This window comes from Suricata suricatta, chromosome 1 (genome assembly GCF_006229205.1).
Source record: "Suricata suricatta isolate VVHF042 chromosome 1, meerkat_22Aug2017_6uvM2_HiC, whole genome shotgun sequence".
In the NCBI taxonomy this organism is placed as follows: domain Eukaryota; kingdom Metazoa; phylum Chordata; class Mammalia; order Carnivora; family Herpestidae; genus Suricata; species Suricata suricatta.
Window position 1 is genome coordinate 73,577,708 of NC_043700.1, and position 12,744 is coordinate 73,590,451.

General features: G+C 36.4%; 1 non-coding gene across 1 annotated transcript; it reads right to left on the bottom strand.

Moving 5' to 3' along the window:
- Window positions 1–8,424: 8,424 nt before the first annotated feature.
- LOC115303349 lies at window positions 8,425–8,528 on the bottom strand. Its single transcript, XR_003913989.1, has one exon. It is a non-coding gene; the product is annotated as a U6 spliceosomal RNA (small nuclear RNA).
- Window positions 8,529–12,744: the final 4,216 nt, after the last annotated feature.

Below are 12,744 nucleotides of genomic sequence, written 5' to 3' on the forward strand. Positions count from 1 at the left end.
ATCACCCAAATTAGAAAGGAAAAGGTAAAACTAACACTATTAGCAAATGTCATTATTTTATCTATAGAAAATCCCAAGGACTTCATCAAGAACTGTAAACTAATAATAAACAAATTCAGTAAAGATTCAGGACACTAAATACATAAAATTTGTTGCATTTATATGCACTAATATGTTGTATTTACATCGTAAAAAAAAGAATAAATTTCCTAGGAATAAGTTTAATCAAGGAGGAGAAAAACCTACAGAAAACTATAAGACATTAGCGAAAGAAACTAAAGACCCAAATAAATGGAAAGATAATCCATGCTCACCTCATGGATGGCTCTTATCAAAAAGACAAAAAATTAAAAGTGTTGGCAAGCATGTGGAGAAAAGGAAACTCTTGTGCACTGTTGGTGGAAAACTGGTGTAGCCCCTATGGAAAACAGTCTGATGGTTCCTCAAAAAATTTTTAAAAAGTTGCCATGCAATGCAGTAATTCCATTCTGTATAATTATTCTAAGAAAATGAAAACACTAACTCCAAAAGATACACATATCCCTATGTTCATTGCAGCAGTATTTATAATAGCCAAGTTGTAGAAACAACGTAAGTGTCCAATGATGGATGAATGGATAAAGATGTGGCCTATATACACAATGGAATATCCTTCAACCATAAATGATAATGAAATCTTGCCATTTACAGCAACACAGCTAGACTTGAGGGCATTATGCGAAATGAAATGTCAGACAAAGGCAAATAATGTATGATTATATATATATGTATATACACATATACATGCACATATATATACAAACATATACATATACAATTTCTCCCAACAAACTCATTGATACAGAGAACAGATTGGTGGTTGCCAGAGACAGGGAGTTGACAGTGGAAGATATTTTTGGTTTTTGTTTTACGTTAAATAAATAGAATTAAAGAACAAACACTGTTTAGAATATGTTCCGCTGGTGCCAAACTAAAATTTTTTACTAGAACTCAGTTTGTTATTCTTAGATAACAAAGTGATTACTCTGTGAATCAGTTTGATGTTTTTCACCCAAATACCTGCAAAGAACAGAGTAAAACTCTGAGTCACTGTGACCTTTACCTGACAGCACACATTAGCCTTCAACTCTAGCACAGCCTGTGTCTGCCAGAGGAACCAGGGACAGTCTGCTAAGGGCAAATCCTTACTTTGCTAAAAATCTTTCACTCCTAAACTCGTAATTCTAGATTTTGGTTTCGTTAAGGTTTTGGAGAGCACTATGATGATTCTTTTGGAGAACATTCTCTAAGAAACACATAAACCTATTTAAAAATTACTACCTAATGCATATTTAAAAATATTTTCAGGACAGTGTATTTATAGGGCAACATATGCATTTATTAATAGAATGAGTTTCAATAATAAACTGTTTAAATAAGGTGTAACATATACACATATATAACATAAAACATATGTATACAATATAACATACATACTGTGTAATATTTTTTAACAAAGTTTCAACTGAATATATTAATATTTTCTTATATCTAAAATGAAATATGTATTGAGTGTATATATGTGCATAATCTCTATCCCAGGTGACATGTAGATGGATCCCTATGGGTTTTAAGGAGTAAATCTTTATGTATTTCCTATTATGTTATTTAGGTAGATTCAGTGTTCTAGAAGTTGTGAAATGCAGGAAGCAAGACAAACTGTGCATTAGCCAGTCTCTTGGTGACCTTCCAGCTTGGCTGTCCCATCTTCCACTGATATCTTAGGACAGGCAAGAGTGATTCAGGTTCCAGATTCAAGGTCTCCTTTCAGGAAAAGAGGTAAGAGAAAAATAAATAGTTTAAGGTTTCTGTAGCTTTTAACAGAAAATTGTCATCATGTTTTATATCATTTAGTAATATTTTTTGTCTTTTGGCATGATTGCATAAAAAAGCAGCAAACACTGAATCAAACTGCAAAACCGTTTTATTTTCATTCTGAGCAATGAAAAATAATTCCTAATAATGTTCACATTAAAAAAGAGACAGGTTACACATATATGAATATGAGAAAAGCAAATTACTTTAATTGATCTCAAAACATAATACCCAGTGACTACATTTAATTTCTGCCTAGTGAATAGCAGTGGTTACATCTATATTATCAATATGCTCATATTTGAGGCTTCGGCATAGCCTAGGTATCGCGCCCATGTTCACTGGGCTTTATTTGCTTTAATGGTAATTTATTGGGCAGTATTTAGGCCAGGAATATTCTAAGTATTGCACATATAATTAAGATGAATAATTCTCATTCCCTGTCTTCAAGGAGCTTACATTTTGATGCTTTGAGAGAATGCACAGATATCAAAATAGGTAACTAATATATGCCATAGTAAAATGCATGCTTTATAGCAATAGGAAATTAGCTTTCAGACTGAGGAGGGAAAATGATTGCAAATTAATATAAAAAAATTCTGGAATGGAAGAAAACCTAGAAAGGAAAAGAATAAAATAGAAAAGGAGGAAGAGAAGCTGCTCTATCAGAGTTTATCTTTAAAAGCAAGACAAGTAACTAGGCAATGAACTCTTAATTTATGTTCCCAATGGCCTGTGCCATGACAGGAGAGAGAATGTCTATTTTAAGTCCCAGGCACCTGGCACTGTTCCTTGGCATGTGGAAATAGATGCTCAATAACCGTTTGTTAGTGGCTTTTCCCTATTTCCTTTCTCTCTCTTTTTCTCTGTCTGCCCCACCTCCGTCCCCCTCTCTCTCCCCTTCTGTCCCCTTTCTCTCATGCTTCAGGATCATTTTCCATGCTAAATTAAGCTTTCTATCTTCCTTTTCTCTTCTTAATAGAATTATATTATGTTAAACCAGATACAATTCTACTTTCAAGTCAAAATGGTTAAAAGGCAACAATTTCATATTGCTCAACCCAGTAATTCAACTGGTGTACAGGAGTTAATCTATTCACACCAGCAAGAAACTAAGACAACCAGCTGATCATACTGAACTAGCATAAGATATGATAAATTTTCTCAGGAGTAATTTATAAAATTATTTTCAAGAATAAGCCTTCCAGAAACCTTAATCAAAATGGCCTATAGGACTAAGTGATGTGGCTGTTAAGAATAGTGACAATTTGGGGCATCTGGGTGGCTCAGTTGGTTAAGCTTCCAAACTTCTGCTCAGGTTATGATCTCATGGTTCATGAGTTCGACCCCACATTGGGCTCTGTGCTCATAGCTCAGAGCCTGGAGACTGCTTTGGATTGAGTGTTTCCCTCTCTCTCTATGTCCCTTCCCTGCTCTGTCTGCCTGTCTCTCTCAAAAATGAAAATTAAAAATTTTAAAAAAAGAATAGTGACAATTTTATCAACAATTGCATGTGTACACCAATCCTGGGACTTTGAATATGTAACTGAGTCCTACACTAGAAATTGACTTCTAGCATCTGGACGTTCTGTTTGGATGTTCTCCTACCCGCGATTCATCTTTCTTCACTAGAAACAGTTTAAAAAGTACTAATGCCTTAATTTCAATGTAGTCTGTACGTATCCCACTGGGACTCTCCTCCGGCTCCCGCAGTTACTCACCCTGTCGTCCTAATCTGATAGTCTTCCCCAGTTTCACACTCTGTTTTACGAAGAGCCCTAATCTCTGGGGGTTGGATCGTGACAAGGAGTAATAAACTATCTATATAGCCAAAGTGATGATGTTCCTGGTATTGGGTTAAGAATTATGATAGAATGCCATATCTCCTCATGAGAGAGGCTTGCATCCTTAATTGAAAGGGTGACCATGTAATTCATCATCCAAAGATGGAAACTTTTTGAGAGTCAAAGATGACCTATTAATAATTACAGTAGGACAACAAACTAAAACAGAGATCATGTCAAGCAAATGGAGATGTAATTACACTATAATTTGAGCATTTCCTCAGAACACATCCTGTGAGATACTCTCTGTAAAACAGCTCACTAGAGAGTGATTTAGATAACAAGAAAGAAAGGTCACAATGTGTTATTACCTATATAGGTTAACTTTATCTCCTTCAATTTTCACATTCCAGATTTTACTTTTCTGTCGGACCCTGTAGTAGATTCTACACATTTTGTTTCATGATTTCTGGCAGACAGTACAAAACTTTCTGATTTCCCTTGTGTTTTTCTGGCTTCATTTAGAAGGAAAGAAATTTTCTTCCTTGAGGTCATATATTGTTCTATTATTCACAAAAGACTTTGTTCTATATCATGCTTCTTCAAATACAATCCTTTCTAATTTGATTAGAAAATGAGTAAATTAAAATAAAATGATGTGAGAATATTTGGTGATTAACTTTAATTATTGAAGAACAAGGTATAGACTCTAACAAAATCAAGTCAAGTCAAACCATTCAGATTTTCATTTTATCTTTGCTATTAAGTAAATACCCATGTTCTCAAAGAAACAAAGTAGGGGAAAAACAGTTTAAGTGCCCTCTTTGTTCTAGGATTGTGTGACGCATGTATGAATCTCATTGGCCCCTACAACAGCTTGTGACAGTAACACTACATTCCCCATGTGCAAGTTCATAACTGATGAAATTTAATAACTTGCTCCAAACTTTCACTTAGTAAATGGTAAAGAAGGATTTAAATCCAGGTCTGTCTGCAAAATACATGCTGTCAGTCAATAATTTGTTTACTTAAGTATGGGAGTGGGAATCTCTTCCATGATTCAAAAGATTGTTATAGAGATTCAAAGACTTAACTGAATGCCAAATGTCTAAAAAAATTTTTTAAACCATCTACATATTTGGGTATTACTAGAATTTTTCCCTTATATTTTTCTATTCATTTCTTGATTGTTTTTTTCTTGATTCACTAATTCAGGATTTAAATGAAATTTTTGGAATACTCATCACATTTTATAACAAGAAAATATATCACAAGCTTTTCACAAAGTAGTATTTAATTCCCTTTGATTGCACAAGTGTGACACCCCCACACTAGGACAGTGTGTCTGTTCCTGAGGGCTCACTGTCTCTGGCATTTGCACCTTTCTGTTATCACTACCCTAGGTCACTCTGACATTTTGAAACAATGTATCATATTCATATTGGAAACCTTTATTAAATTAAGATACAATTTGTTTTTAATTAATAAGTCATTCCACCTTCATCTATATGGTGACATTATAGCTCAATCAGCTACAGCACTACTATTTAAGACAAGAGAAGAAGGTGAAAGGAGAGCAAGGCAATTACAAGGTTAGTCTCTATTTCCAAAGCATCACTTGAGGCTTCATTCAGATAATTTCAATTAACTTTTATGGAAGTTACTCAGCTAAAACCCCAGCAAATGCTACTGTAACTAGATTCAGTGCTCCAGAGCTATACAACTGCTGAGGAATTTATACTATCATTTGTTTCAAGTGTACCAAAAAATATTGCTTCCAAGACTGACCTATGTGACATGTTCCCCATGGTCTAATGCAAATTAACATGACTGTGATATAAAGATCTCTGAGACAAGGGTCATAATGGAAACATTAGCAGGCCCTTCACTACAGAAGCCCTGCAGGGGGCCATTAAGATATTTTATGGGAGTACTAGTGCCAGCCCAAAAGCAATTGGCAAAGTGCAGGAAACAAAAGCGCCTGTAAAAAGAAAACAAAACAAAAACCCAATAAGAGACAATGAAGACATCATTAAAAACATAAAGGCAATGAAAATGCCTACGGTGTATTTTCCATTATCTGTGACCTTGGGTTTCAGTTTTAGCTCTGGGTTCATCATCAGTTTAAGAAAAATACTGCCTTAGACTCCTAGGCTCACACATTCTTTGCATGATTCCCTGGAAGAGGAGGGGCAGAGCCCTAAGCTAGCTGTCAAAAAACAATTTACTATAAATTGTAAGAGTAAAATATCCTGTAAGAGTTTTCCCTCTGCGCTCTTCATTATTGTCTCTCAGGGAACCCACCCAGGATGACAGGAAGATAAAAATTAGATTGAGGCCTTTTACACTGTTTTGACTGTTCATATCCTCCCTGTGTGTTATTTATATTAACAAATTCAGTTTTCTACCTCAGAAAGGCAGGTGGTTAACAAAATGCTGTTGAACAAAAGAGATCTCTCAAGCCTGGTTACACCGTCAGGTTATCCCAGATTAGAACCACAGATAACAGCGATCTAGCTACAGAACATTGTTACTCAGTGGGGATTGTGATCCAAATTCGTGTTTTCCAACAAGCCCTTTTAAAAAATAACAGTGAATAGGTTCCTCAACTCCTACTGTGTTTGTGTTTATTTTCTTCTGTAGTTTCTTTTTTCTTTAGCATAAAACCATTTTTTTTCTGCTTGAAATGAAATAGGTATTATTTACTGTGTGTGAAGGGAAAAATTGGGGCTAGTTTCTCAACTCCCTTCCATCATAAAATACGTCATTCCAGGTATCCCAAGGTTAAATTTTATTTTCTCCCCAAGGTTAAATTGATGTCAGCACAGACTATCAAAAAATAACCCTATTTCTTCCATTTACTTTACATGTATAAATTCAGTCTTTACATAATCTTTTTTTTGTAGAGCACTAAATTAAATATGCCACAAAGTCTGTATTTTTCCAATATGTAGTTGATGTTTGATGAAAAATTTGGCAACTTAATTCTCATAAAAATGATTAAGTAGAATTATATTGGCAAGACTCGGCAATCACGTAATGTTTGGGAGAGTGGATAGGAAGGAAGAGAGGGAATAGGAAAGTCTCTTGCTTTTCTCTCTCTCCCTCATCACGTAATGTTTCTATAGAATTTTCCATAATCAAAATTTAGATCCTAAAGAATTAAGCATGAACATATTGGGGTTTATTCTTTGTGATCAGTCTGATATAGATTGCTTTGTTTTCCTTAGAGTCACTGTCCCAGTAAATTAAATTATATTACTAATTTTTTGCTCATTATCAAAACATTTTTCCTCTCAGTTTTCTACGGGTGCAACTCTAAGTAAAAGATCTACTTTGAAAATCATTAGATTTGAACCAGATAATAGAAATAATTTGCAGAGAATATTGTATTTCTCCTTATTTTGAAAATCTTTCAGAACTGACCTATAGCACTCTTGAAGCTTTTATCTAATTAATATTTGAGGATTTCCCTTCACACCTGATGGAGTGCAGGACATGCTAACCCCAAATATAGCATTTTGGCATATCGACTATTTTAAGCTGAAGGAATTTGAGAAAATGGCAGAAGCATAAAGGTCACTCTGATCTTCCCCCCAATCCTTCTCTATTGAAACAAATCATAAAATTCTCATGTGAGAGATGCCTTTCCTATGCCAGAGAAAAGGAGCATCCTTATCTCTGAAGACAAAGATACTACTAAAACAATCCTAACAAACAAGCCATGCTAAATCTTCCCATTTACTATACTTACTTCATATTCTCTTTGGGAAAAATTAATACTCTAATAAAAGACAAATAGAGAAACGTCCTATGGTTGTGTATAGAAGTTCTTGATGTTATGCAGATAACAATACTATGTCTATTCTATAAATTCATTGCACAAATCAATTAAGATCTATTTAGATATTTGAGGAACACAATAAAATTACTTAAAAAGTAATTTTTAAGGTCCACAAATAAGTAAAACCTTAAAATGGAAGAAATAAACAAGGAGAATTTGTTCTATAGATTTTTAAAATTAAAGTATATCTAACACACAGTGTCGTATTAGTTTCAGGTGTATGGTATGATTCAACAGTTTTGGGATAACCCAGTGCACGTCATGCTACGTGTATTCTTAATCTTTATGTAGTTCACCTCCAAATATGAAACACTTTGTTATGCCCAGATCGCAATATCGTCCCCAAAAACCAGAGACCACCAGGAAGACCGAGTCACGCATGCAAAAGCAAAGGGCTTTTGTTCAGGCTTAAGCTCACCGGGCTTAAGCTCAGGCTCACAGCCTTCACCAGCGCAGTGGATCTGTGCTGAGAGCCCCGAACAAGAGCTGAGCAGGGTTTTTACGGGGTTTGGGAAGGGGGAGTTACAAGAAACTATGACATAGGTACAGTGATCCGTCATTATCATATAACAGCATTGGCCACAACTTTAACCATACATTTTGTTTAGAGTGTTTGTTACTTTTGGCGGGACCCAATCACAATATTTAGTGTTTCGTTGAAGATAATCAATTACAGGGTGGGCCAAGGACCCCCACGGTAGGATGAGTAACTGGTTAATCTAGTATTAAACAACAGGTAACTATCTATGGTTTCCATCTACAGGCCTGCCCTTAGGAATGTTAAGGGTGTTAGCTGGCCGCTTCTGATTGGGTGTTACAAGGGTGGTCTCTCCTGCCTTGGGCAATGTGTAACTGCCTGATAGTTTTGGAGAAACTGAAACTTAGGGCTTTAAGGTCAGAGGGGAAACTTAAAGCCTGTCATGGAGTCAGTTTGGTTCAGACCTGTATCCTTTCAACTTCACGAATTTGCATGTCATCCTTATGCAGGGGCCATGCTAATCTCTGTATTGTTCCAATTTTAGTGTGTGTGCTGCCCAAGAGAGCACTGTCCTATAAAATTTTAAGACATATATTCTGAAATGCAGGCCTTGGATCCTGTGCTTTCACATGGAAAAATGGTAAGGATTTCATTAACTTTCTTTCAGATCCCAAGGAGGGCAGCCCAAGGAAAAGGTAAAGAATGAAACAAAGGCCTAAAAGATTGTGTCCACACTTGTGAGGTAAAGTAATTCCACACTAGTGAAAATGTGAACTAATGAAGACCCACTATTTACCAATAAGTTAGCAACTCTGTCAACCTTGAATAACACATGGAGAGGTGGGCTGAGGTTCTCTTATATGCCAACGAATGGAAACAATGGAGAGTCATCTCGGAAGTGAGAGTGGGAGGATGAGGATTGAGGAGAATGAGCTCCTTCTATAAAAATATTCTATCATATGGGTGTCATAAGTCATGGAGCCATTTTCAGATTCTTGATTTGTGCCTAATTGTTTAGCTTCAATAATACTGTGACATGTTGGTAAATTTAAAGTATTTGATACCTGTTTCTGTCTGTCTGTCCATCTATTTACATTGTTTGCAAATACACACACACACACACACGCGCGCGCGCGCGCACACACACACACACACACACACACACACACAGATAAAGGACCTTAAATATCCTTTTATGTAAGTACTTGTAAGATGGCCGTTTCCTTGAGTGATGACCAGGCTCACATTTGCCCTGAGTAAGATTAGTATAGTTCACTTTGCCCAGTAGCTTTCTTTCCACTTGTTTTCCATTCATATTTGTCGGGAGCTGCCAGAAGAGCTGCCAGAAGAAAAGACCTGTGCCTTGACCTGCAAGATCAGCCTCCCGCACAGCTGAGCTGCGGTATCACTCCCAGCACAGCAAGAGCTGCATTATCACCTTCAGCTGAGGCCTTCTTGTTTACCTCCCAAGCCTTTCTCATTAGCCTCTCGGGTGGTGTGCTGACGCTGCAGTCCTCGCCCTTGTTTCCTAGCAACTGACTCACGTCAGCTGCCCGCCTTCTACCCTTTATAAGACGTGAGTGGTCTCAATAAAGTGGGGCTTGATCAGAGATTGTGTCCCCCTGCCCACCAATACTCACTCCCTCCCTCCGGACCTGCATTGACCAACCTGCTGGATGGGTCAATATTGACTCTGAAGTCAATAGCCTAGATGTGACAATCAATAGGCATCATTTTGATTTATTCATTAGTACTTACCTAGGTGACTGAGACCTGCTTGGAATCTCAAGATGCTATGAGAGGACAGGACTCACAAAGGAGAAACCAATGTCAAGGCCAATGTCATAACAAGGATTTTGCTATTGTTCATAGTTGTTCTAGAGTCTGGCCTAAGTTTGGCAAAACTGCCTTTTTAAAAAATATTAAGATGATTCTGTCCTCAACTCAATATGGATTTTAATAATATAGTAAGGCTAGATTAAAGCAAATGTAATTCCTGTACTTATTCAGATTCCCTTCCTCCCTTTTCTTAATATTTTCACCCACAGTCTACCATTCTCAGTTTGGTTGTCTGTGGAAAAATATTTTTTAATATTCTAGAGTCTGTCTCCTTTTTGACCTCTCAAACAGTATTTAAGAAAGCTAAAAATATGACTACTTAAGTTATTAATATCTGTTTCTTACTTCCATTCAATGAATATTAAAAATTGTTTTAATGTTTATTCATTTTTGAGAGAGTGAGACAAAGTGAGAATGGAGGAGGGGCAGAGAGAGAGGTAGACACAGATTCTGAAGCAGGCTCCAGACTCTGAGCTGACAGCATAGAGCCCGACATGGGCCCCAAACCTGGGAACAGTGGGATTCTGACCTGAGCTGAAGTTGGACACTCAATTGACTGAGCCACCCAGGTACCCATTCATTAAATATGTATTTAAAGAGGGACTTCATTTTACCACTCAGACTGCTTGATATGATAGGAAAAAAAAAACCCCACCATGATCTGTGCTCTATGAAGTTTATATAAAACAAATAATTACAAATCGTAATGAGTGAATGTTATGAAGTAAATAAAAAGGGAGCCGAGATAGAAAATAACAGAAAGGAATGATTTTGGATGGAGCATTTTCATTGGCAAATCCAAATGGGGAAGACCATGTGACATTTTTTCTGATGTACATATATACATTCACTTAAACTTCAGTAAGATCACAAAATATTAATATAGCACACGAGTATTATTTAAAGAACTAGTAGAGAGAAATTTATCACAATTCTTTCAATTCATCTTGATGCATCAGAAAAAAGTTCCAAAGTTCTAAACAAGGACTTGTCTTGATGGTATTATCAGTAATTGACAACAGCAGATTTGGGCCATCTCATTTTAATCATGTCACTAAGTATGGCATATTCCCTAGAAGCCACAGCACTTAGCACCACGTTAAGAAGTTTGAACTGCTCTGGAAAGGAATTCCAAAAATGGAACACCCAAGGACTAGGATCTGAGATGTTCAGCAGAGAAGCTCTACTGCAGAAGAGCCAAATCACTACTCTCTACTTCTCAACCAAGGCCCCCGAGGGGTATATGTGTATGTGTGTGTGTGTGTGTGTGTGTGTGTGTGTGTGTGTAGAGAAGCCATTGACACTGTGCTCTGCAAGTGTAATCTGAAGATAGTGAAAATCTGACAGTATAGAGAAGGCAGGATTTCTTGTGTGCATCCAAAATTATTTTAGCAAATCAGTCATTTATAAATAACTGCATTACATCTTTCATGGTTTCTGTATCTAAGTTCTAAACATGAAGCACAAAAGATGCCTTAATTCACATCAAGTTCATGTAAAGCTGTATAATGGCATTTTTGGAAGGCAAATTGCATTTGCTCTGGAGCTTTGCACACACACGCATAAAAACACTCCCAGCAAATATCTGCAGCCCCTCGAACACATACCATAGCCTGTGGTTTCTCTGTATATCAGACGCAGCTGGGATGATTTAAAGATTATTTTTAAGAATGCATCTAGCTTACATTTTTAGAATATAAGTTCAAACCAATAGATGAGCTAAAATATCCTTTATTGCCACACAGCTCTTATTACCTCTCCAAGAAATCGGCAGTGTAAATATTCCACCCTGTGTCAACTAACACAGAAACTGGTAGAGCGAGATTGTTGGAAACCTGGCATGGTGTGTAATTTCACAAGAATCCATCAAGCTCTTCTATTATTTATACTCTAAGATTTGTAAGCTCTGTAGAGTAACAGGTGTAGCCCCTATGGGTCAACAACCGCCTGAATAATGCATGGGAAAAGGAAAGTAATACCACATACACCACAGTTTGGTATTGTTCATTTTGGAGAATAACTTTACCTATAATGGCTGTCTAAAAAATCTTCCTTAGCAGTGATCCATATGCTGTATAGTCATGTGTGATGGTTAAAGTCACTTCCTTTGTGTTTAACAGACCAATGTTGAATCCTGGTTTCACCTATTACTATTTTCTGCTTTTTGTTTGGTCAAGACACTTTAAATTCAGTCTCAATTTCACTATCTGTAGAATAAGGAAAACAATATGTAAGTAATTAATTTCTAGTTAGCAGAACATGAACAACTAGATTTTATTAAAAAATTACATACATGAAGGTCTTAATTATTAGATAGAAGGGACAGAGATAGAAAGACAATTGGAGGGGGGCACCTGGGTGGCTCACTCAGTTAAGTGTCCAACTCTTGATTTAGGCTCAGTTTACAATATCAGGGTCATGAGATCGAGCCCCATGTGGGCATGGGGCCTGCTTAATATTCTCTCTCTCTCCCTCTCTGCCTGCCCCTCCACCACTCAAGCTTTCTCTCTTTCTCTCTCTCTCTCTTCCCTCAAAACTAAGACAGTTATTTTTATTTGGAAATTACTAAGATCAAAACTATGTATTATAAGAAGTTGTATGCTATAATGAATTATTGTCATTATGTATTCATTTGATACAGATTCTGGATATCATCAACAATAATCACAGAGAATATGTTTGTGTGGCGAGAGAAAAGGAGCAGAACCATGGCACCCTGGAGTTCCTTTGCTAGATTAGACAATAGAACTATCATGTCACAGAACTTCTGTCATTGAATATTATCATTTGGACAACAAAATGCTTATCTAAAAATAGCTTATTGAGAGAAAGTAGCTAATATAACCCACTATATGTAAAGGAAATCTCATTTAGAAGGATATATATGAAGGATAATGAAGACTAAGTGAATTGACTGAGGTTTCCAGTTAGTAATGAAGGAAAAT